General features: G+C 46.4%; 1 protein-coding gene across 6 annotated transcripts in view; it reads left to right on the top strand.

The window, feature by feature from the left end:
* The window catches only part of PKNOX2 (PBX/knotted 1 homeobox 2), a 715,219-nt gene that overhangs the window by 278,590 nt on the left and 413,779 nt on the right, over window positions 1-22,850 (top strand). For 4 of the 6 annotated variants that reach the window (XM_043500983.1, XM_038380894.2, XM_038380895.2 and 1 more), the window contains exon 3: window positions 19,266-19,370. The exons of the other annotated variants lie outside the window; for them this stretch is intronic. The gene's annotated coding sequence lies outside the window, so the exon portion shown is untranslated. The remainder of the gene's footprint in view (window positions 1-19,265; window positions 19,371-22,850) is intronic. 6 annotated transcript variants of the gene reach the window in all.

Here is a 22,850-nt window from a genome sequence, read left to right as displayed (position 1 = left end):
CTAATCACATCAGCCACACTATCAGAGGCTCATTCACCTGCGCATCTACCAATGTGATATATGCCATCGTGCCAGCAATGCCCCTCTGTCATGTACATTGGTCAAACTGGACAGTCTCTACGTAAAAGAATGAATGGACACAAATCAGATGTCAAGAATTATAACATTCAAAAACCAGTTGGAGAACACTTCAATCTCTCTGGTCACTCGATTACAGACCTAAGAGTGGCTATCCTTCAACAAAAAAGCTTCAAAAACAGACTCCAACGAGAGACTGCTGAATTGGAATTAATTTGCAAACTGGATACAATTAACTTAGGCTTGAATAGAGACTGGGAATGGATGAGTCATTACACAAAGTAAAACTATTTCCCCATGGTATTTCTCCGCCCCGCCCCACCCCACCCCCCACTGTTCCTCAGATATTCTTGTTAACTGCTGGAAATAGCCTACCTGCTTGTCACCATGAAAGGTTTTCCTCCTTCCCCCCCCCCCCCCCCGCTGCTGGTGATGGCTTATCTTAAGTGATCACTCTCCTTACAGTGTGTATGATAAACCCATTGTTTCATGTTCTCTGTGTGTGTGTATATAAATCTCTCCTCTGCTTTTTCCACCAAATGCATCCGATGAAGTGAGCTGTAGCTCACGAAAGCTTATGCTCTAATAAATTTGTTAGTCTCTAAGTGCCACAAGTCCTCCTTTTCTTTTTGCGAATACAGACTAACACGGCTGCTACTCTGAAACCTGTCTCCTTTTAGTTTTGCTTCCTCTCTTTTTGCCATATAAATCGTTATGCCTGGGCTCAGAGGAATAGCTACTGGCGATAGAAGATGAGCCAAGAGGCTGTATTTCAGCCTGGAAGCTTTCTTTGGACTTGAGGGAAAATAAAAATAACAAGAACAAGGGGGGAGGGTTAGCTCAGTGATTTGAGCATTGGCCTGCTAAACCCAGGGTTGTGAGCTCAGTTCTTGAGGGGGCCATTTAGGGATCTGGGGCAAAAACTGGGGATTGGTCCTGCTTTGTGCAGGGAGTTGGAGTAGATGACCTCCTGAGGTTCCTTCCAAGCCTGATATTCTATGATTCTAAGGTAAATTGTTAATTATGGGGGCAAATCTATTCATTTCCACAGCCTGAAGAAAACCATATGACTGCAGTATCATCTGTGAACCTCTTTTCAATTTCTAGTATGTGTTTTATTAATCCCCAATTGTTTAGATTACAAAGAGAATTTAAGTTCCAAGTGCTAATACAATGCAGTGCAGAACAATGCAACATCTTTAATGAATGGTATCACAAAATCCTTTAGTGCAATAGACAATCACATGCTAACAAAAAAGGGAAAGCAATTTCAAGAGGGGAAGCATCTCAGAAGGTGAGGAAGAGGGGAACATCCCATGTAGATGAGGTGTCACAAACAAAAGGATGGCCTCTGCGACGCCATTGGGAAAAGTCTAAGATGAAGATTGGAGGAGTAGAGTGAGCAGCATGACTTAGGGCCCAAAGAGTTCAAGGTATTAACATGATCCTGAAACTGTCCAACATTAACCCATTTGAAACAAAGTTCATTAAAAATCCTTTTGATCCTTTTTCCTCTCCCCTGTATCTTTTGGCTTGGTCTACACTACACAGTTAGGTTGACATCAGGCAGCTTACATTGACCTAATTATGTCAGTGTCCACACTACAGCCTTACTCCCACCAGTGTAAGTGCCATACTACAGCAAGAGGCATAGGGGCTTATGTTGGTGTAGTCAGGGTGATGCAGTGTGTCCATGAAGACACTGCATTGCTTGCATAGGCTGTTGGCTGTCTTTCTTGTCAATTTCACGGCTCCATGCTGAAGGCCTGAAATTGACAGGAAAGTCCAGCTCTCATGGGGTGGGTGGGGGCTCTCTCCCTGCTCCCAGTGAGGCAGCGCTGACCCTGGCTCCCTACTCTTGGCTCCCAGCCCAGCTTCTCCCCACTTCCTGCTGCCAGCCGCATTGCTGCCCATAGGCTCCCCACAGGGAGCCCTGGTGCTGGACAGAGGCTCTCCGCTCCCTGCCACTGGGAGCCCGGCTGCCTCCCCAGGCTCTCGGCTTCCCGCTCCTTGCTGCAACCAGGCTCCCTGCAGGGAGTGGGGAGCCTTGGGTGCAGCCTGTCTAGCAGCAGAGAGCCGGGCAGTCACAGCATGACGGCTGCCCAGGGGCTCCTGGGAGCTGCCTGGATTTCCAGTGTGGAGCTCGCAGCTGGGAGCCTGGCTGCGGCAGGGAGCTGGAAGCCGAGAGCCCAGTGGTGCAGCTGGGGTTCTGGCAAGGAGCTGCATGTGGAGCTCAGTGCACAGGCTCTCAGCCCCCCATGCTGCTCTTCTAAGTTGGTGGAAGGGCTCTGGGTGAGAACATGCACCACCAACAGAAGGAAGGTAGTGCGGACATGAACCACCACTATAATTATTGTGGTGGGTGTAAATCAACCTAGCATAGATTGACTTACGTTTCTAGTGTAGATATGCCCCAAGTAAAAGAGTTAAAGCATTTCAAAAGTAAAATATTGAGAGATTCCAAAGCCAGAAAGAACCATTATGATCCTCTAGTCTGATTTCCTATATAACACAGACCAGAAAATTTCCCCAGAATAATTCCCAGAGCAGATCTCTTAGAAAAACATCAAATCTTGATTTAAAAATTGCCAGTAATGGAGAATTCACCATCACCGGGGGTAAGTTGCTCCAGTGGTTAATAAATCGTATCATGACCATCTAGGTGTTTATAATTCTGTTCTGAATTAAACCTGTTCCTTCAATGGTTTGGATAGGCCAGACTCAAACAATCAGGGAAGCTACTTTTGTATCCTCAGATGTGTCAGGAATTGACCACAACTCAGTGTCACAGCACATGGGTAGCTATAAGGAAGAAGTAAAACACTCATTTTTATGAACAGATGCTTCCATGTCGTATTCTTCATTTATCACAATGCCATAGGTTGGAGGGGATGGTTGGGAACAAGGTCCAGGAGATAAAGCACAGGACTTGGAGTCAAGTGATGTTGGTCCTGTTTCGTGGGACCTTGGGCAAATCACTTCTCCTCTGTGTGTCAGTTTCCATACCTGGAAAGTGGGAACAATAATAGCTACTGCGCTGGCTTGCTGGAGGTTTAAAGCATGGACAATGGTGATTGCCATAGAAATGATCAGACACAATAAAGTGCAGTAGCTGAGCCAGTTGAGACCCCTTGCAGCCCAAATTACTGTGTATTGAAGGTGTCAGTAGGAATGGCCTGATGGGGCCTATCATTCCAGCCCTGTTGGTTTTCATTCATCACGGAGTGACAGCATATTGTATGCACGGCAGAAAACAGTATCCTTCCAGTGAGCTCTAACACATCATCACTCTTGATGAATGGAAATGATAAATGCACTAAACAGCTCCCCTCCTGGAATATTTTATACCATTCTAGTGCTTCATTCGACCAGCACTGAGCAGTTGTTATTCTGATTCACCTATAAAACAGAGCTGTGTTCTTCAGCTAGTTTGAGAACAACACATCCCAAAAAGTAATGATGCTCCTGACAGGAATAATCTGGTTCACCTGGTCCATATATAACATAGATGATTACACACAGACACCCTTAAACACAGGGTTACCATGCATCTGGGTTTTCTCAGGCGTTTCCTCTTTTTTTGATCCTCTGGGCAGATTTTTCTAATAAGAGGCAACATCCAGGATTTTTGCAGAGCAGAGGCTGCAGCTCAGAAAGATTCATCTTTGTTCCCTGATTGGTCTCTCCCCTGTGTCTGCAGCTGACTGATCCCTTCTCTGCAGCCACAGCTGCTGGGATCCCACCCACCCAGGCCCCGACTCCCAGCCCTGGGGAGAAGGAGAGGCCTGCAGGAAGGCACTGACCGACAGGCTGACGAAGAGCAGCAGAAGCTTCCTAAAAGTGGAGGGGCCACCAGTGCCTGTACCGTGGCCCCGCATCCTCTGTGCCGCCCCTGAACCCTTGCCCTCGCTCCGCCCCTTCCCCCGAGGCCCCACCCCTGCACTGCCTCTTCTACCCTCACACAGCCCCTTCCCTCTGAGGCCCTGCCCCCACACCACCCCTTCTCCCCGAGGCCCCATCCTTGTGCTGCCCCTGCTTCTTGAGACCCTGCCCTCATGCCACTCCTTCCCGAGACTCCTCCCCTGCACCACCTCTTCCCCCCAATCTCCCCCCCGCACTCACTTCCCCCCCATTGCTTTCCCTTAAGGATGGTTAAAAGGGGGGGGTCCCCTGACCCCCCTCCCTCTGTTCCAGTGCCCCTGGGGCTGGCACTACATCCTGGGCCTGCATCAGCCACCCTGCCAGGGTGTGACACTGGCACCCACCTCAAGGGTGAGGCTGCAAGTATCCCCCCCAGTAGCCCCCAGGTACCTCTCCCAGTACACACACACACCCATCCAGCAACCTCCCTCCAAATACCCTCTCCCAGTGTGACAGGTTTCAGAGTAGCAACCATGTTAGTCTGTATTCGCAAAAAGAAAAGGAGGACTTGTGGCACCTTAGAGACTAACAAGAAGTGAGCAGTAGCTCACGAAAGCTTATGCTCAAATAAATTTGTTAGTCTCTAAGGTACCACAAGTCCTCCTTTTCTTTCCCAGTGTGCACACACATCCCTCTAGCAACTCCCCAAATGCCCCCAGTCCCCCATCCTCTGACAGTGGCCTCTTTTTGGGAACCTGAAATATGATAACCCTATTCAAACACCCTTCCTATGTATGTCCTAATGCACCTCCTCATCTCACTGTCACCTGTGCACCCATTCACATGCCCACACCCCTTTTCCCATTCCAAGACATATTACCCTGCATTCAGACACACATCCAGACCCCGCTTCATTCACTCAGACGCCCACATCCCCATACACAGCACTCATGCACCCCCGCATATACCCACCCACTTTCACAGTTGCACCGCCCCGCATACACAGCTTCATCTGGCCACACAGACAGCCCCCCAAAGACACACCCTCTTTAGTGTCTGCTGGTTGCCCGTTCTGAGCAAGCTGCTCACTTGTTTTGAAGGCCTAAATCATTCAGTTGCAAGGAGAGCAGAGTATTGCTCATCCTCATGCCTTCAACATTAGCAGCCATGCAGCAGGTCCCTGATGCTGGCTTTCCAGCTAAGCCCCTCCGGCCCACATCTTCAGCCAGGCTTCACCTGGCACTCCCACTGTGTAGGCCCATGCCTGACAGTGCGGGAATGAGGGGAAGGGCAATGGCAGCTTTCACACTCCCTTGAACCACGCCCAGGGGTGGGGGATGGCTCTGAGGATGCCAACAGCTCTTTTTGGGAAGAGCTATTGCCATCCCCTGCTTGCCCTGAAACAAACCCAGGCCATGCAATATGGCAGGGCAGTGGGGCCAGACCCAGGCTGCTGACTGCAACAAGATTTCCCAAGTCCTGCAATTCACAATTCTAATAGCTACTTGGGATCTCGCCAGACGCTGCTGACAGGAGTGGGGAGGGTGAGTAGGAGAGACAAAGAGGCAATGCCAGGGAGGGAAGGAGCTGGCTGGGGCAGGACAGGGAGCCGGGTATATTTGGGGAAGGGAGAGAACTGGATACAGGCCACTCCCCAGGGCAGGAAGGGAGGGGCCAAGAAAGACAGCCAGGGACAATACCCAGGGGGAGAGCAATCGTGTGGGAGCTGGGGACAGTGCCCAGAGGTAGAGCAGGGGTGGGGGAGCTGGAGACAGTGTCCAGGGTTGAGGGGAGCTGAAGACAGTGTCCAGGGTTGAGGGGCGCTGGGCCAGGTCCAGGGGTGGGGGGCTGGAGACAGTGTCCAGGGGTTGAGGGGTGCTGGGCCAGGTCCAGGGGTGGGGGGGCTGGAGACAGTGTCCAGGTTTGAGGGATGCTGGGCCAGGTCCAGGGGTGGGGGGGCTGGAGACAGTGTCCAGGGTTGAGGGGAGCTGGGCCAGGTCCAGGGGTGGGGGAGATGGGGACAGTGTCCATGAGGAAAGGAGGACTTGTGGCACCTTAGAGGCTAACAAATTTATTAGAGCATAAGCTTTCGTGAGCTACAGCTCACTGCAGTGGAATGTGTTGGGGAAATGCTTGACATGTCTTGGGGCATGTGGGCAAGTGTCACCAGTCACATGGGGGGGGGTGTTCCACAGTTTGTGCACATTTTGGTGAATTTCCTGACAGACAAAGCCACACACATGCACACTCAAAGCAGTGGACTCTCCCTGTGTGGTGTGTGTTTTTTTTTTAATAGCTCATGATGTTTAAGTCAGACTCATATTTGTGGGGAGAAGGGTCAGTCTCATGTTTTTTGGGCTGGCAGGGCTGGGAACGTAGGCTATAAATAAACTACTCTTTGATGTGAACAGATCTTTCCTAGTTAACACCATCTCAGTCTGAGTGTCAAAACACATTCACACCTAAGTAAAGATTGAAATTAACTAGCACATGACAAAAAGAGGTGCTAAACCAAGGCCCAGCAAGCAGAGATGTGAGAGGGGAGTTCATGGCTACATCAGCCTTCTCTTTTATTTGTCATTTTCAGAACTGGAAAATAATGAATCCCCAACCCCAGCAGCATACTGGATTTCAGCCCAACTGATCAAATACAAACACTTGCAAACAAACGTAGAGCAATGTTCATTCTAGCTGGACAGAAAAGAAAGGACTGCAAAGCCAGGAGGCTCTTAATGAATCCCTGCATGCAGCTCCCCAGGTCTGTGCTGGAGCAGAGCTGGAGGAGGTACTTGCAGCAGTTTAGCAGAGTTGCTCTTTATAAAATGTCAGCTGACAGGAGGAGCAGCCTGAGCTTCCATTGGGAGTGAGCGTAATGCTCACTAACGCGAGGAGCTTACAGCGCTGGCTAAACAGCTCCCGGGACCACACAGACAGGTGCTGGGCAAACGTCTTTCTAGCCCTTCCAAAACACCTCAAGGCTGACTTGGTTGAAACACTCCTAGCTGCCCCAGGACTCATGAAATGATTCCACTGGGCCTGAGCGAAGTACCCCGGTCTCTCCCTTTCTCTCTACGCTGCAAGCAGCGGTGTGACTGCAGCTTGCGTAGACACACCTGCACTAGTGTCAATCGAGCTACTTCACTAAAAGCAGCAGTGAAATGCAGCAGCATATCTGCATACTGGGTTTGCACTCGGGTGCTAGCCTGTGCCACCACCACTGCTATTGGTAATGGGCTAACGCGAGCTAGCGAGCTAAGCTTATACATGCTGCGGTCACACTTCAGATTGCAGTGTAGACACACCCTCAGCCTCCCTCTTCATGTTTTTTACACTTTACCCAGCACTGCACTGTCTGAGCGTGTCAAGACTAATCCCACCACTTGTGCCCAGCACAGGTAGAACTCAAAGCATAGTCCTGACCCTCACCCTCTGGAGCAAAAGAAACACTCCTCTATGCAATAGAAATAGGCCAGCCACGCTCGGGAGATACAGAGCAATGCCCAACATTTCCTCAGGCCTGGTACTCCAGCCAGTAGAGGACAATGATTTTACACACACATTCACCAGCATGGAGTGAAAACCATACAGCTCTTGATCCTCCGGTGCCTGCACAGACCCAAGAAGGACTGAATAATGTGGACTTTAATAAATGCAGGGAGAAATTTTGAGGCAAGGATGTTCTGCTAAAAGCCTGGTGTCCGTGGGCAGGTCTACGCTTTAGCGAAGACGATACTACGCTGATGGGAGAGCTTCGCCTATTGGCATAATAGTCCATCTCCGCAAGAGGCAGTAGCTGTGTTGATGGGAGAAGCTCCTACATCGATCTAGCACTGTCCATGCCAGGGGTTAGGTTGGTATAACTACATCGCTCAGGGGTGTGGATTTCTGACACTCCTGAGACAGGTGCTTACCAGTGTACTTTTGTAGTGTAGATTTGTCTGTATCAGATTGTTTCCTGCGTCCACAGCAGTCACACCCTGCAGTGCTGACCTACAGGGCCTTTGCACTTCCTCTCCTGAGCAAACCCTATTGCGTGTGTGCGCATGTGTGCGTGAGTGATAGAGAGAGAGAGTCTAGAGGAGATTTAAAGTGACTATTAGACTTATTTTGCCTGGTGAGCTATCCAGGGATAGAACCCAGATCACCAAATAAAATAAATTAAAATAATAAATGTGAGAACAGAATAAATGTATTGTAAAGGTTATTACAACACAGGTTGCATACAGACATATTTATTAAAGGGATAACAAATATTCACAATCAAAGCAAAAATTCTTGAAAATGGGCCCATTTTACCTAAATGTTTGTTAGGTTTTATGAATTTTTGTAGAGAAAATGAGCCCCGGTCTGGTTAAGTGTGACATCTCCTGAGGTGCAATGTGGACCGTGGAACCACTGTGCCACCTTTAACGCTCCAGCTCAGGCTGTCTGTTATACTGCTATGCTAGTGAACATCAACCCCCCACCCCAGCAAACTCTCCTAACATTACGTACAATGCTGAGATATACATTTCAACAGGACAGTGATGGTCAACAGATTATGACTTTTCCAATGATACTTTACATACGTTTTATCATAATTTTGTAAAGCGGTGACCATAATAGTGCAGACTGTCACAGTGAGAGTGAGCACATTTTGAAATCTGAATGAAGACAACTGGAATTGTACATGGTTTTGATGTGAAAATAGCCATTTTATTGAATGTCACAGACATATGGAAGTTGAGGAACATGAAAAATATTTCCATAAAATTTCACATAAGAATATTTTTCATCTGCTTCCCCCGCTGTAGCTAATACGCAGTGTGGAAGTCTCTTTCTAAAAGACCTGCTCTTCTTCAGCAACAAGTCTTGGGGTCAACAGAGTCTTTACAGGGCAGTGAGGAATAATTCTCTCCACTGAATCACTAGATGAGGGTCTCTGACCTGTGTTAAGCAGCAGGTCAAACAAGATAGTCACAATGGTCCCTCCTGTCCTAAAAATGGATCAATCTATGCAAATAACTGTTTTTTGCCTTTTCACCAATGGGTGAAGCTTCCTGAAGCAGCTGAAAATGTTCAATACAGCAGAGCAGAAATTAGAACAGGAATTGCTTATATCTGCCAATCATGAAAGTGAGGAGTGAAAAGCTTTGTCTGCTACAGATTCACTACCACTGCACCTCTCCACTTCTCCCCTTGTGACTAGTTCCTCCCCTTCTGGCAGCAGTGTCTGTGGAACTCAGGGCTGTAATGAGGGTAGGTTTGTTTAGGACTGAAACATTTCCCAACTTTCCCCCTCTAATTAAAGATTCTTTCGTGCAGTTTTCTTCATCGATGGCCTGGAGCCATTAGCCCTCCATTTACATAGGTTGCCACAGAAATATCTGGCATCAAAACAATACAGATGAGCTGAGGGTGCTTAGAACCTTGCATGACTAGCCTGCTTTGTTGCCCGCTGTGGCCCAGGATTTCACCAGAACCCATTCTGTAATACCCAGTGGCTTGGTGTCCTAATAATGGAGGGCAAAATGGCCATATAGTGGGAGGATATGGGTGGTAATGGCAGTGTCAGTGGCCACAGCAGTATATTTACTCCAGGGCGCATCTTCACCCATCACTCCTTTCATAGAATCATAGAATCATAGAATATCAGGGTTGGAAGGGACCCCAGAAGGTCATCTAGTCCAACCCCCTGCTCAAAGCAGGACCAAGTCCCAGTTAAATCATCCCAGCCAGGGCTTTGTCAAGCCTGACCTTAAAAACCTCTAAGGAAGGAGATTCTACCACCTCCCTAGGTAACGCATTCCAGTGTTTCACCACCCTCTTAGTGAAAAAGTTTTTCCTAATATCCAATCTAAACCTCCCCCATTGCAACTTGAGACCATTACTCCTCGTTCTGTCATCTGCTACCATTGAGAACAGTCTAGAGCCATCCTCTTTGAAACCCCCTTTCAGGTAGTTGAAAGCAGCTATCAAATCCCCCCTCATTCTTCTCTTCTGCAGACTAAACAATCCCAGCTCCCTCAGCCTCTCCTCATAAGTCATGTGCTCTAGACCCCTAATCATTTTTGTTGCCCTTCGTTGTACTCTTTCCAATTTATCCACATCCTTCCTGTAGTGTGGGGCCCAAAACTGGACACAGTACTCCAGATGAGGCCTCACCAGTGTCGAATAGAGGGGAACGATCACGTCCCTCGATCTGCTCGCTATGCCCCTACTTATACATCCCAAAATGCCATTGGCCTTCTTGGCAACAAGGGCACACTGCTGACTCATATCCAGCTTCTCGTCCACTGTCACCCCTAGGTCCTTTTCCGCAGAACTGCTGCCGAGCCATTCGGTCCCTAGTCTGTAGCGGTGCATTGGATTCTTCCATCCTAAGTGCAGGACCCTGCATTTATCCTTATTGAACCTCATTAGATTTCTTTTGGCCCAATCCTCCAATTTGTCTAGGTCCTTCTGTATCCTATCCCTCCCCTCCAGCGTATCTACCACTCCTCCCAGTTTAGTATCATCCGCAAATTTGCTGAGAGTGCAATCCACACCATCCTCCAGATCATTTATGAAGATATTGAACAAAACGGGCCCCAGGACCGACCCCTGGGGCACTCCACTTGACACCGGCTGCCAACTAGACATGGAGCCATTGATCACTACCCGTTGAGCCCGACAATCTAGCCAGCTTTCTACCCACCTTATAGTGCATTCATCCAGCCCTTACTTCCTTAACTTGCTGACAAGAATGCTGTGGGAGACCGTGTCAAAAGCTTTGCTAAAGTCAAGAAACAATACATCCACTGCTTTCCCTTCATCCACAGAACCAGTAATCTCATCATAAAAGGCGATTAGATTAGTCAGGCATGACCTTCCCTTGGTGAATCCATGCTGACTGTTCCTGATCACTTTCCTCTCCTCTAAGTGCTTCAGGATTGATTCTTTGAGGACCTGCTCCATGATTTTTCCAGGGACTGAGGTGAGGCTGACTGGCCTGTAGTTCCCAGGATCCTCCTTCTTCCCTTTTTTAAAGATGGGCACTACATTAGCCTTTTTCCAGTCATCCGGGACTTCCCCCGTTCGCCACGAGTTTTCAAAGATAATGGCCAAGGGCTCTGCAATCACAGCCGCCAATTCCTTCAGCACTCTCGGATGCAATTCGTCCGGCCCCATGGACTTGTGCACGTCCAGCTTTTCTAAATAGTCCCTAACCACCTCTATCTCTACAGAGGGCTGGCCATCTCTTCCCCATTTTGTGTTGCCCAGCACAGCAGTCTGGGAGCTGACCTTGTTAGTGAAAACAGAGGCAAAAAAAGCATTGAGTACATTAGCTTTTTCCACATCCTCTGTCACTAGCTTGCCTCCCTCATTCAGTAAGGGGCCCACACTTTCCTTGGCTTTCTTCTTGTTGCCAACATACCTGAAGAAACCCTTCTTGTTACTCTTGACATCTCTTGCTAGCTGCAGCTCCAGGTGCGATTTGGCCCTCCTGATATCTTTCCTACATGCCCGAGCAATATTTTTATACTCTTCCCTGGTCATATGTCCAACCTTCCACTTCTTGTAAGCTTCTTTTTTATGTTTAAGATCCGCTAGGATTTCACCATTAAGCCAAGCTGGTCGCCTGCCATATTTACTATTCTTTCGACTCATCGGGATGGTTTGTCCCTGTAACCTCAACAGGGATTCCTTGAAATACAGCCAGCTCTCCTGGACTCCCTTCCCTTTCATGTTAGTCCCCCAGGGGATCCTGGCCATCTGTTCCCTGAGGGAGTCAAAGTCTGCTTTCCTGAAGTCCAGGGTCCGTATCCTGCTGCTTACCTTTCTTCCCTGCGTCAGGATCCTGAACTCAACCAACTCATGGTCACTGCCTCCCAGATTCCCATCCACTTTTGCTTCCCCCACTAATTCTACCCGGTTTGTGAGCAGCAGGTCAAGAAAAGCGCTCCCCCTAGTTGCCTCCCCTAGCACTTGCACCAGGAAATTGTCCCCTACGCTTTCCAAAAACTTCCTGGATTGTCTATGCACCGCTGTATTGCTCTCCCAGCAGATATCAGGAAAATTAAAGTCACCCATGAGAATCAGGGCATGCGATCTAGTAGCTTCCGTGAGTTGCCGGAAGAAAGCCTCATCCACCTCATCCCCCTGGTCCGGTGGTCTATAGCAGACTCCCACCATGACATCACTCTTGTTGCACACACTTCTAAACTTAATCCAGAGACACTCAGGTTTTTCCACAGTTTCGTACCGGAGCTCTGAGCAGTCATACTGCTCCCTTACATACAGTGCTACTCCCCCACCTTTTCTGCCCTGCCTGTCCTTCCTGAACAGTTTATAACCATCCATGACTGTACTCCAGTCATGTGAGTTATCCCACCAAGTCTCTGTTATTCCAATCACGTCATAATTCCTTGACATCACCAGGACCTCCAGTTCTCCCTGCTTGTTTCCAAGGCTTTGTGCATTTGTATATAAGCACTTGAGATAACCTGTTGATCGCCCCTCATTCCCAGTATGAGGCAGGAGCCCTCCCCTCACAGACATTCCTGCCTGTGCTTCCTCCCGGTATCCCGCTTTCCCACTTACCTCAGGGCTTTGGTCTCCTTCCCCCGGTGAACCTAGTTTAAAGCCCTCCTCACTAGGTTAGCCAGCCTGCTGGCAAAGATGTTCTTCCCTCTCTTCGTAAGATGGAGCCCGTCTCTGCCCAGCACTCCTCCTTCATGGAACACCATCCCATGGTCAAAGAATCCAAAGCCTTCTCTCCGACACCACCTGCGTAGCCATTCGTTGACCTCCACGATTCGACGGTCCCTACCCAGGCCTTTTCCTTCCACAGGGAGGATGGACGAGAACACCACTTGCGCCTCCAACTCCTTTATCCTTCTTCCCAGAGCCACGTAGTCCGCAGTGATCCGCTCAAGGTCATTCTTGGCAGTATCATTGGTGCCCACGTGGAGAAGCAGGAAGGGGTAGCGATCCGAGGGCTTGATGAGTCTCGGCAGTCTCTCCGTCACATCACGAATCTTAGCCCCTGGCAAGCAGCAGACTTCTCGGTTTTCCCGGTCAGGGCGGCAGATAGATGACTCAGTCCCCCGGAGGAGAGAGTCCCCGACCACCACCACCCGCCTTCTCCTCTTGGGAGTGGTGGTCGTGGAACCCCCAACCTCAGGACATCGCATCTCATGCCTCCCAACCAGCGGAGTCTCCTTCCGCTTTCTCCCCCCTTTGATCCTGCTCCAACCATTTCCAAACCATCCATGGATGTGGCTGCTGTGTTATGAGTGAAGCTTGCAAGAGACTGGCTGCTGTGCTAAAAAGCCACCGTGCCTTAGAGATTTATAGAGTGTAGAGCCAAAAGGGAGCATTATATATACTAGTCTGACTTTCTGTGTATCATGGGCCATTAACTTTCACCAAGTTACCCCTGTACTGAGCCCAGTATCTTGTGTCTGGCTAAAGCATCACTTCCAGAAAGTGCTCCAGGGCTAGATTCACAAAAGAACTTAGGCACTTGTGATATACCAGGGTGAAATCCAGACCAATGAGTAGCTGTGTCACCCCTGCCCTGGGGTGCCATTTACAATGCCTTGCTGCTGTAGCCGCCCACCTGGACTGCTCACAAACAGCCTCCAGCATGTAAATCATCCCATCCATGTCTGTGTGCTGCAGCCAGCCAGCCACATCTTAGGTCTCACCAGCCTTATAGAGTCCACAGGGTGAGCCCTACACACTCCCAGTCCCAGATTTCCCCAAGAAACAATAACCTGCACTGCCCAGCCCTCTCCTGGCTTATACAAATATACTGAGTCTCTTGTTCCTTTAAGAGAATAATATGCACACAATTTGTTACCCCAAGTGGAGTTATCCAGTCACTTCAACTTGCACACACTGGATTAGATAAAACAGTAAAACAAGTTTATTAACAACGAAGAGGTTTTAAGTGAGTCCAAGTAACGAGACATAAAAGTCAGAAATGGTTACAAGAAAAATAAAGATAAATCACTTACTGATACCTAATTGTAACAAACAACATTAGATTCAAAGCAAAGTTTTCTCAACACATCCTTTCAACACTCAGACTGAACTCTCCCAGAGTCCAATGAATGCTTCCTATGTCTCTTTGGGTGCAGTGAATGCAATGGGAAGGGGGAGAGGGGTTTCTTGGGGTGCTTGTCCCTCCTTTTTATAGTTTTACGAACACCAGTGTTACACCCTGACCAATAAACCACACACCTCATTTGGAACCAGAGTACACAACCAGGCAGCAGCAGAGACAAACAAAAGGAAATACAGTACAGTGCTATGTTAAATGTAAACTGCTAAAAATAAAGGGAAAGATTTAAAAACAGATTTGACAAGGTAAGGAAACAGTTTCTGTGGTTGTTTCATTTAAATTAAGGTGGTTTAAAGCAGCTTTTTTCTTCTGCATAGTAAAGTCTCAAAGCTGTATTAAGTCAATGTTCAGTTGTAAACTTTTGAAAGAACCACCATAATGTTTTGTTCACAGTTACCAACAATTCAGAGTTACAAAAACCCTCAATTTCCAAGGTGTTCATAACTCTTGAGGTTCTACTGTAACTTCACATACAATATCGCAACACATATTATAATCAGGACAATATGAGCCAGCAAATTATGAGTTTTCAAATGATACCATACGCAGACATGATTACAGTGGAGTGTAGGGTGTGAACACAACAGTAGATTTTGTCACAGTGCGTAACTGCTACTTTAGGTAACACTGGTATTCACTAAAGTCCCACTCAGCGGCTGCCTTGTCCTGGACTCTTACATCATAACTTTTAGGTGGTCAGGCTATTCAGCCAGGATGTGGGCAACTGCCAGTTCAAGCCACCTGCTGATAAGCAAGGCTTGAATGAGGATCTACCACTTGTCAGGTGAATCCTCTAACCACTAGGCTATGGAATATTCTGAAGTGGGCGGCCTCCCTCAGTTTCTCCTGTTGAAGCTGTTCCAATTTGGCTAAACAAGGAGCCATTGGAGCAGAGGGACTGGAGCCTGGTTCTCCTACCTCCTAGGTGAGTGCCCTACTGTCAGGGGTTGCCTGGGTGCTCCAAGCCAGCAATATCACCTAATGGTGATACTCCAGGGGTGTAATACCTACTGGTGAGAGTTCAGAGGCATAACCTACTGGCTAAGTGGCAGTTCTTCAGAAAAGGATCTGGGCGTTACAGTGGATGAGAGGCTGGCTATGAGTCATCAGTGTGCCCTTGTTTCCAAGAAGGCTAATGGCATATTGGGCTGTATTAGTAGGAGCATTGCCAGCAGATCAAAGGAAGTGATTATTCCCCTCTACTTGGCATTGGTGAAGCCATATCTGGAGTATTGAATACAATTTTGGGCCCCCCATTACAGAAAGGACGTGGACACATTGGAGAGAGTCCAGCAGAGGGCAATGAAAAGGATTAGGAGGCTGGAGTACATGACTTATGAGGAGAGGCTGAGAAAACTGGGCTTATTTAGTCTGCAGAAGAGAAGAGTGAGGGGGGATTTGATAGCAGCCTTCAACTACCTGAAGAAGGGTTCCAAAGAGGATGGAGCTCGGCTGTTCTCAGAGGTGGCAGATGACAGAACAAGGAGCAATGGTCTCAAGTTGCAGTGGGGGAGGTCTAGGTTGGATATTAGGAAACACTATTTCACTAGGAGGGTGGTGAAGCACTGGAATGGGTTACCTAGGGAGGTGGTGGACTCTCCATCCGTAGAGGTTTTTAAGGCCTGGTTTGACAAAGCCCTGGGTGGGATGATTTAGTTGGGGATTGGTCCTGCTTTGAGTAGGGGGCTAGACCTCCTGAGGTCTCTTCCAAACCTAATCTTCTATGATTCTATGACCTAGTGGCTATGGTCCAGGGGAATTTTCACTCACTAATAAGAGTCCAAGAGGCTGCTTTGCCTAGTGGCAGTATCAGGGAAGAGTCGCCTTAGTGTGGGGAGGGGAGGGGAGGGGAACCCAGGCCCGCCCTACTCTGCCAGGTTTGACCCAGGGCCCTTCTAAACAAGGTACCCTGACACAGGGTCCAGGTCCCAATACCCCAAAACACCTTCCCTTGGTCACTTCTTGCCCTCGTCCCAGTCCCTCCAGCAGCGTCTCCGGGGTTGCACATGGGGTCCCTCTCACATTCCTTCTGTTTCATCTCTGCTAGCAACAGCAATTCATCCCCTTTGGTTCCTGCAGCCAGCTGGCTTCCCACCGTGCAGCTAGGACGCTTGACTCTGGTGGCTTGGAGTCCTGGCAGTTTCGTGGCATGTGGCTGCTGCACACAACTCCTCTCCTCCTCAGTCAGCCCAGATTGAGCTGAGATGGCCCTGTTTAATGCTCCCTCCGTTGGGCACATGCCCAGCCTGGGCAAGGGGGCATGGCCTCTTGGGCTAAGAACTGCTCTTTAACCCTTGCTTCACCAGTGCGGGGTTGATATACCCTGTCACAGCTAACCACTATTCTCCAGAGTCATCCTCATGCACTGGCTGGCCCAATGACTAATCTATTTATCCACTGTGGAACAGCTTCAACTCAAGAGATTGAGGGACCCGCATATCCCACTATCCCATAGCCCAGTGGTTCAGGCACACAGCAGAGAAGTGGCAGATCCCTGTTCAAATCCTTTCTTCTCTTCAGGCATAGGGATCCTAAGCACCTCACTCAGGCTTTGGGAATCCCAGTGATTTTCTAGGCTCCTAACACCTAAGTCCCTCTTCAGATCTAGCCTCCAGTCTAGATAAAAATGTCCCTCTTGGTAGTTTGTTCCAAAAGTTAATCACCCTCGTTAAAACTTTATACCTAATTTCTAATTTGAATTTGTCTGGCTTCATCTTGCAACAACTGGTTCTCGTTCTGCCTTTCTCTGCTTCATGGAAGAGCCCTTTAGTAGGGGGTATTTTCACCATACACCATAATCAAGTCACCTCTCAATCATCTTTTTGATCAGCTAAACAGACTGAGCACTTTAAGTCTCTCATTGTGAGGCCTTTTCTCCAGCTGGCAAATCATTTTTGTGGCTCTTTTCTGCATCCTTTCCAGTTTTTCAAATTTTTAAAATGTGGACACCAGCACTAAACTCACTGTTCCATTATCCATCCCACCAATACCATGTGCAGAGGTAAAATTCCCTCTCTGCTCCTCCTCACTGTTCCCCTCTTTATACAACCAAGGATAGCATTAGCCCTTTTTGCTTGTCTACTGTGAGCCCTACTTCCGTTTCAGGATGTTTCCAGGATACAGTCCCCCATTCTGTGGTATGGCTTGCATTCCTTGTCCTTAGATATATTACTTTGCACCTGTGTGTCTTAAATCACATTTTGTTTGAATGAGCCCAAGTACAGAGAGGTCTGTATGATTGCCCTGTCCTTAGCATTATTTACCACTTTGTCAATCCTTGTGTCAGCCACAAATTTGATCAGAAGTGATTTTATATTTACTTCCAGCTCATTGATGAGGGCCTATGACTGATCCCTGGAGAGCCCCACAAGAAACACCCCCATTCAGAGATGCTTCTTCTTTGACCATTACTTTCTGAGGTCTGTCAGTTAGCCTTTTCATAATTAAATTAACATATGCTCTATTCATATTGCAAAACGCCAATTTTTAATAAGAATGTCATGCAGTACTAAGTCTTGCATAATGACAGGTTTCAGAGTAGCAGCTGTGTTAGTTTGTATTCTCAAAAAGAAAAGGAGTACTTGTGGCACCTTAGAGACTAACAAATTTATTTGAGCATAAGCTTTTGTGAGCTTATTAGTCTCTAAGGTATACAAGTACTCCTTTTCTTAGTACTAAGTCAAATGCCTTACAAATGTATAATGCATTTATGCAGTTACTTTTATCAACCAAACATGCTATCTCATCAAAAATGAAATCAGGTTAGTTTGCCGACATCTATTTTCCAATAAACCATATTGACTGGCATTAATTATTTTCCTAGCCTTTAATTCAATTAAATCCTGTATCAGCTTTTCCATTATTTTGCCTAGGGTTGATGTTGACTGGCCTCTAGATATCCGGGTCATCCCAGTTGTCCTTTTTGAATATTGGCAAAACATTGGTACTTTTCCAGTCTTCTGGAATTTCCCCAGTATTCTGAGATTTTTAAAAATTAACACCAATGCACCAGAGCTCTCCTCAGTCAGCTCTTTTAGGACTCTTGGGTGCAAGTTATCCACACTTGCTGATTTTAAAATGTTTATTCCTAATAGATTTTGTCTAACAGACTTCTCAGTTACTAATGGACTGGAAAGTACTTCATGAGTATATAATTTTGTTTCTTTCCAAATGCACAGCAGAAATATTTACTGAACACTTCTGCCTTTTCTGCAACATTATTAATAATTTTACCATCTCCATCTAGTACGGGCCTATCCTATTGCTAGGATTTGTTTCGCACATACTGGAAGGCTGACTGATTGTGATTTTTATGCTAGGAGAGTTGTTCACCTAGATGAAGCATAGCCTGATGGATGCATTGGAGTTCTAAATATTTGTGATGAACTATTTTCCTATATCTGATATAAGCTGAATTAACACAATCAGAGCCACATTTTCCAAAGGGCTCACTCTGTTTGTAAAATGTTGGGCTCTCTTGAAAATCTGTCCCCACGTATCTATAACCCATGGGAGAGGGAGTGAAGAGAAGGGTGGTCCTGGGGATATTGCTGACTGGGCATTGTCCCAGTTAGTGCCCCCAGAAAAATTCACTCAGCTGATTTCAGAGAAGTGATGTTGAAGGTTTTTGTTTCTCTTTTAGTGTGTTTAGCGATTGGGCTAATAACATCACAGAATAGCACAACAGAAAAAAAAATAAATCTCACTTAGGAGTTACTCTTTGTGTTGTGTATTATTTTCCATATTTCTCTTAGCTTGGACCATGAAACCTGATGATCACTTTCATTTTTGTGCCTAGTAATTGGCCAGTTTCCTGGAGGGTATTTCATGCACTAGCACAGCACTCCAACATTTGTGCTCCAAACACTGCAGCGAATGATTTATGTTTTTTGGGGGGGGTTAAACTGGTTCCACTGGAATTTTTAAAAAATATTCCTAAATTTGAGGTCAAATGCGGTCTGACATTGTCCCTTTTGCTTGCTTGCTTTTTTACAGACTGGAAATATACTATGGCAGAGAGCAATATTTTCCTGGTTTTCCATATACTTTCTGTTCTTGCTGTTAGTCTGGATCGCAAAAGATCTCAGTGATGCTTATGAAGAGTAGATATGTTGGAGGGAGTTGCAGATTTGTTTTTGTCCCTGCTGCTTTCATAGATACTAAGGTCAGAAGGGACCATTCTTTCACTTGTATAGAAATGAATTTCTGATGGGGGAAATGCTCTTTCTCTTTTCAGGTGCTTTGGCTCTGACTGAAAGAAGGAGGTTTTGTTTTACTGGCAGAGGAAGAGCAGAGGGGAGAGGTTCAAAGGACTGGCAGCTCTCAGAGCACACTCCAAACAGTAAGACTCATCATACTTCTATAGCTTCAAGCAAATGAACAAAATAAATCAGAATAATTTCAATAAGTGGCATAGATAAATTAACAAAGCAGGGTCCTTTACACATGGAATAGGCCAGGAGTGACCTTACTGAAGTTTTAATGGGGACACTGGCAATATATTTATCATAATTTTTAATATAATTGTAATAAAATAACCCCCGGCAGCCAGATATTGACTTAGCAAAATGGTGTTAATCCATCATATTATAACAGGGTTTCTCATGAGTGCTTGGTTACTGCTGTTTGTTTAAAACAAGTACACAAAGTGTGTGTTTTGGGAAAAAATCCAAACTTTTAATTGTCTCAGCTTCTAATGGCTGGAGCCTGAAAGGATGCCATAAGCACAACTATTACTGCAACCTGTGGAAAATTTGCCAGTTTTTAAAACATTTTTGCTGATAAGCTTTTAAATCAGACCATATACAGAGTCTTTCTCCAAAAGGAAAAGGAGTATTTGTGGCACCTTAGAGACTAACAAAATAGTCTCTAAGGTGCCACAAGTACTCCTTTTCTTTTTGCGAATACAGACTAACACGGCTGCTACTCTGAAACCTTTCTCCAAAAGGTCAACTGTGTTTTAAAAACTAAAAAAGGTTAAAAAGCAAATGACCAAAAGTATACACCATTATTACTGCCAAATTTACAAGAGCAATAGTGTGTGATCTGAGTCAAAAATTGCCAGATGTTAAAAAACACATACCCTAAGAATACAGAAAACAATCAAATGAAATGTGTCTGAAATCAGTGCTATCAGAATTCTCTGTGCAGTGTAAGGTCCTGAACTCGTAACCACTCCAAAGGGACGGCCCACAGGCAGAAAGTTGCTCAACTGAGTGCTTGCAGGACAGGGTTCAAATTGGTGTCCAATTCAGGATGCTCTGGGGGCACTGAAGAAACCACAAAGTTAGCTGAAAGTTCCTTGCTTCATCCTGAGTGCTACCTGTGATGGGTTACCCCGGGGTGCAACCTGGCACTGGGGTACCACTGAGCCCTCTGACCAACCAGCCTGGGCTGCCTCTAACACTGTGCTGCTGTGACAAGCTGCAGACCCGCTCCTGGACCTACACTTCCCCCAGCATTAATTCAGGTAGGGACACACCCAGCTGTAGTTACATGCTCTCTGACCAGCCACTGCATAAACCAACAATAGAGAGGCTACAGCCAAAATAACCACCAGCTTCCCAGCCTAGGACCTCACAGCTGTACCATCCTGCTCTGGTCCAAACCTCAACCGGTATGAAGGTATTATCCAGTTTGCCTCCCCCTCAATATGGAGAGGAAATGCAACAAGCCTGTGTTAAACCAAGCTGAGATTTTTCCCCAGACATTTCACTTAAAGGCACACTGAGTTTAAATTAAAACATAAAACAGGTTTATTAACAACAAACGATAGATTTCAGTCATTATAAGGGATAGCAAACAGATCAAAGCAGATTACTTAGCAAATAAAAAAAATACAAACTAAGCTTAACATATTAGATTGAATATGCATTAGTAGTTTCTCACCTGAGTGATGGTACAAGCAGGCTGCAGATTCTTAAGGTACAAACTGCACTTGCTTTGCAGCTTGGAATCCCCAAGTTTTTCATACACAGGCTAGAAATCCCTTTAGCCTGGGTCCAGCACTTCCCCCAGTTCAGTCTTTTGTTCCTTGGGTGTTTCCAGGAGTTTTCTTGGGTGGGGAGTGAAGAACAACACATGATGTCACTCCCTGCCTTAAATAGCTTTAGCATATGGTGGGAACCCTTTGTTTCAAAACTTGGTTCCCAGACCAGTTTGTGGAAAAATACAGAAACCCCAAAATGGAGTCCACAATCTTGTGGCCTGGTCACATGCCCTTGCATACCTTGCTGAGTCCTAGCAGCCATTACTTACAGGCTGTCTGGAATGTTCAAAGGAAAGTTAAGTTCTTCCAGGCTCCATTGTCTTTGCTGATGGGCCATCAGCACTGTCTGACTTCTTCATTGTTATACTGGAAGGGCTAGTTGTGGGTGTCACCCAAAGTAAGCACATTTGAAATACAGACACATAATCAATATTCCTAACTTTAGATACGAAAATGATACATGCATACAAATAGGATAATCATATTCAGCAAATCATAATTTTTCCAATGACACCTCACATGTCTCGTACAAAATGCATCATAATTATACCATAATCATATCATAATCATATCACTGTGAAGAATATGGGGTGTAGAGTGTCATACTACCCACAAAACCTTTGTCTTAATATAACCCCAGTTAGACAGAAGAAACAAAACTGCTATAGCTCCAAACTGTGCATGTTTTTTTCTTAAAACATGAACTTCTGCCATCTCTCTGGCCTCTCTCTTCTTAACTAGGAAATATTAGGGTCTGAGCATCTTGGGAGAAAATCCTTTTCTGTTCTTTTAATCAGATATAAAGCTTACCTTGATCCAGAGCAAAGTCCAAAGGTTTCTGTATCCCTCTCTTTTAACAGAATCTTCTTGCCTCAGTAATGTTTTAAAATTTTCTTCTAATAAACCATGTAAAGTAATGAGAGGATTATATTTTGCAGGACCCTCTATGAGACCTAATCAGAGGTTAGGCCTTCCAGATGTGTTGTTGGAATTATCTTTGGGGCAGTTTTCTGGCCTGTGTTATTCAGGAGGTCAGACTAGAAGATCACAATGGTCCCTTATGGCCTTGGTATCTATGAATCATAGCCTTCACCAAATGATATTAGGACTAAGGGCAATGCCATTTTGTGTTACTGTGCTATGCCAGATTTCATAGTGATGTAGGTCAATTTCTAATCGAATCTGGCTCTTTAGTAAGATGTAAGTGATGGTTTCTATTTTTTCCTACAAATTCATGAAACATTTTAACCTGAGGAAAGGTGATATCATGTTTATTATACTTCGTGCTTATAAAATTATGTCAAGTACTCAATTAACCCCTTTTTTTGTTGGAAGTAAGTGACTCAGGAGACAGGGCTAATCCCCAGAGAGGAACCCCCCATACTTGAAGATTCTTTTCCAGTTTCATTCATAGGAGATTGACTACAATGTTCCAGTTGACCCTGCTGGCTAGATTTCTCAGGATGATGTCTTTCTTCCTTGGTCCCATCTGGCCCAATGATTTGATTGTTCCTTTGGACAGTGCCCTGAACAATGGGGGCAGAGATTGTATGTAGAGTAGCCCCTGGAAGTCCTGTGCCCTAGAGAGGCTCTGAGGCACAGTTCCCTCCCCACTTGGGTGGTAGCAATGACCTAGATCTGCATCCAATTATGAACCCTCCTGCACCAGCTCCATAGTATTGGCCAGCACACTGTAAGGGATGGAGTCAGGACTCCGCCCATTCCCCACCACTCCCCACCCACCTGCTCCGGAGCCGGGGCAAGCAGGTGCACAACTTGTGACTCTTGCATGCCCTATCCCCCTGCATGCGTGTTCCAGCCATGTCACAATCT

Source organism: Dermochelys coriacea, chromosome 22 (genome assembly GCF_009764565.3).
Source record: "Dermochelys coriacea isolate rDerCor1 chromosome 22, rDerCor1.pri.v4, whole genome shotgun sequence".
In the NCBI taxonomy this organism is placed as follows: domain Eukaryota; kingdom Metazoa; phylum Chordata; order Testudines; family Dermochelyidae; genus Dermochelys; species Dermochelys coriacea.
The sequence above is the reverse complement of the archived record's forward strand: the minus strand, read 5'-3'. Positions and strand labels throughout refer to the sequence as shown.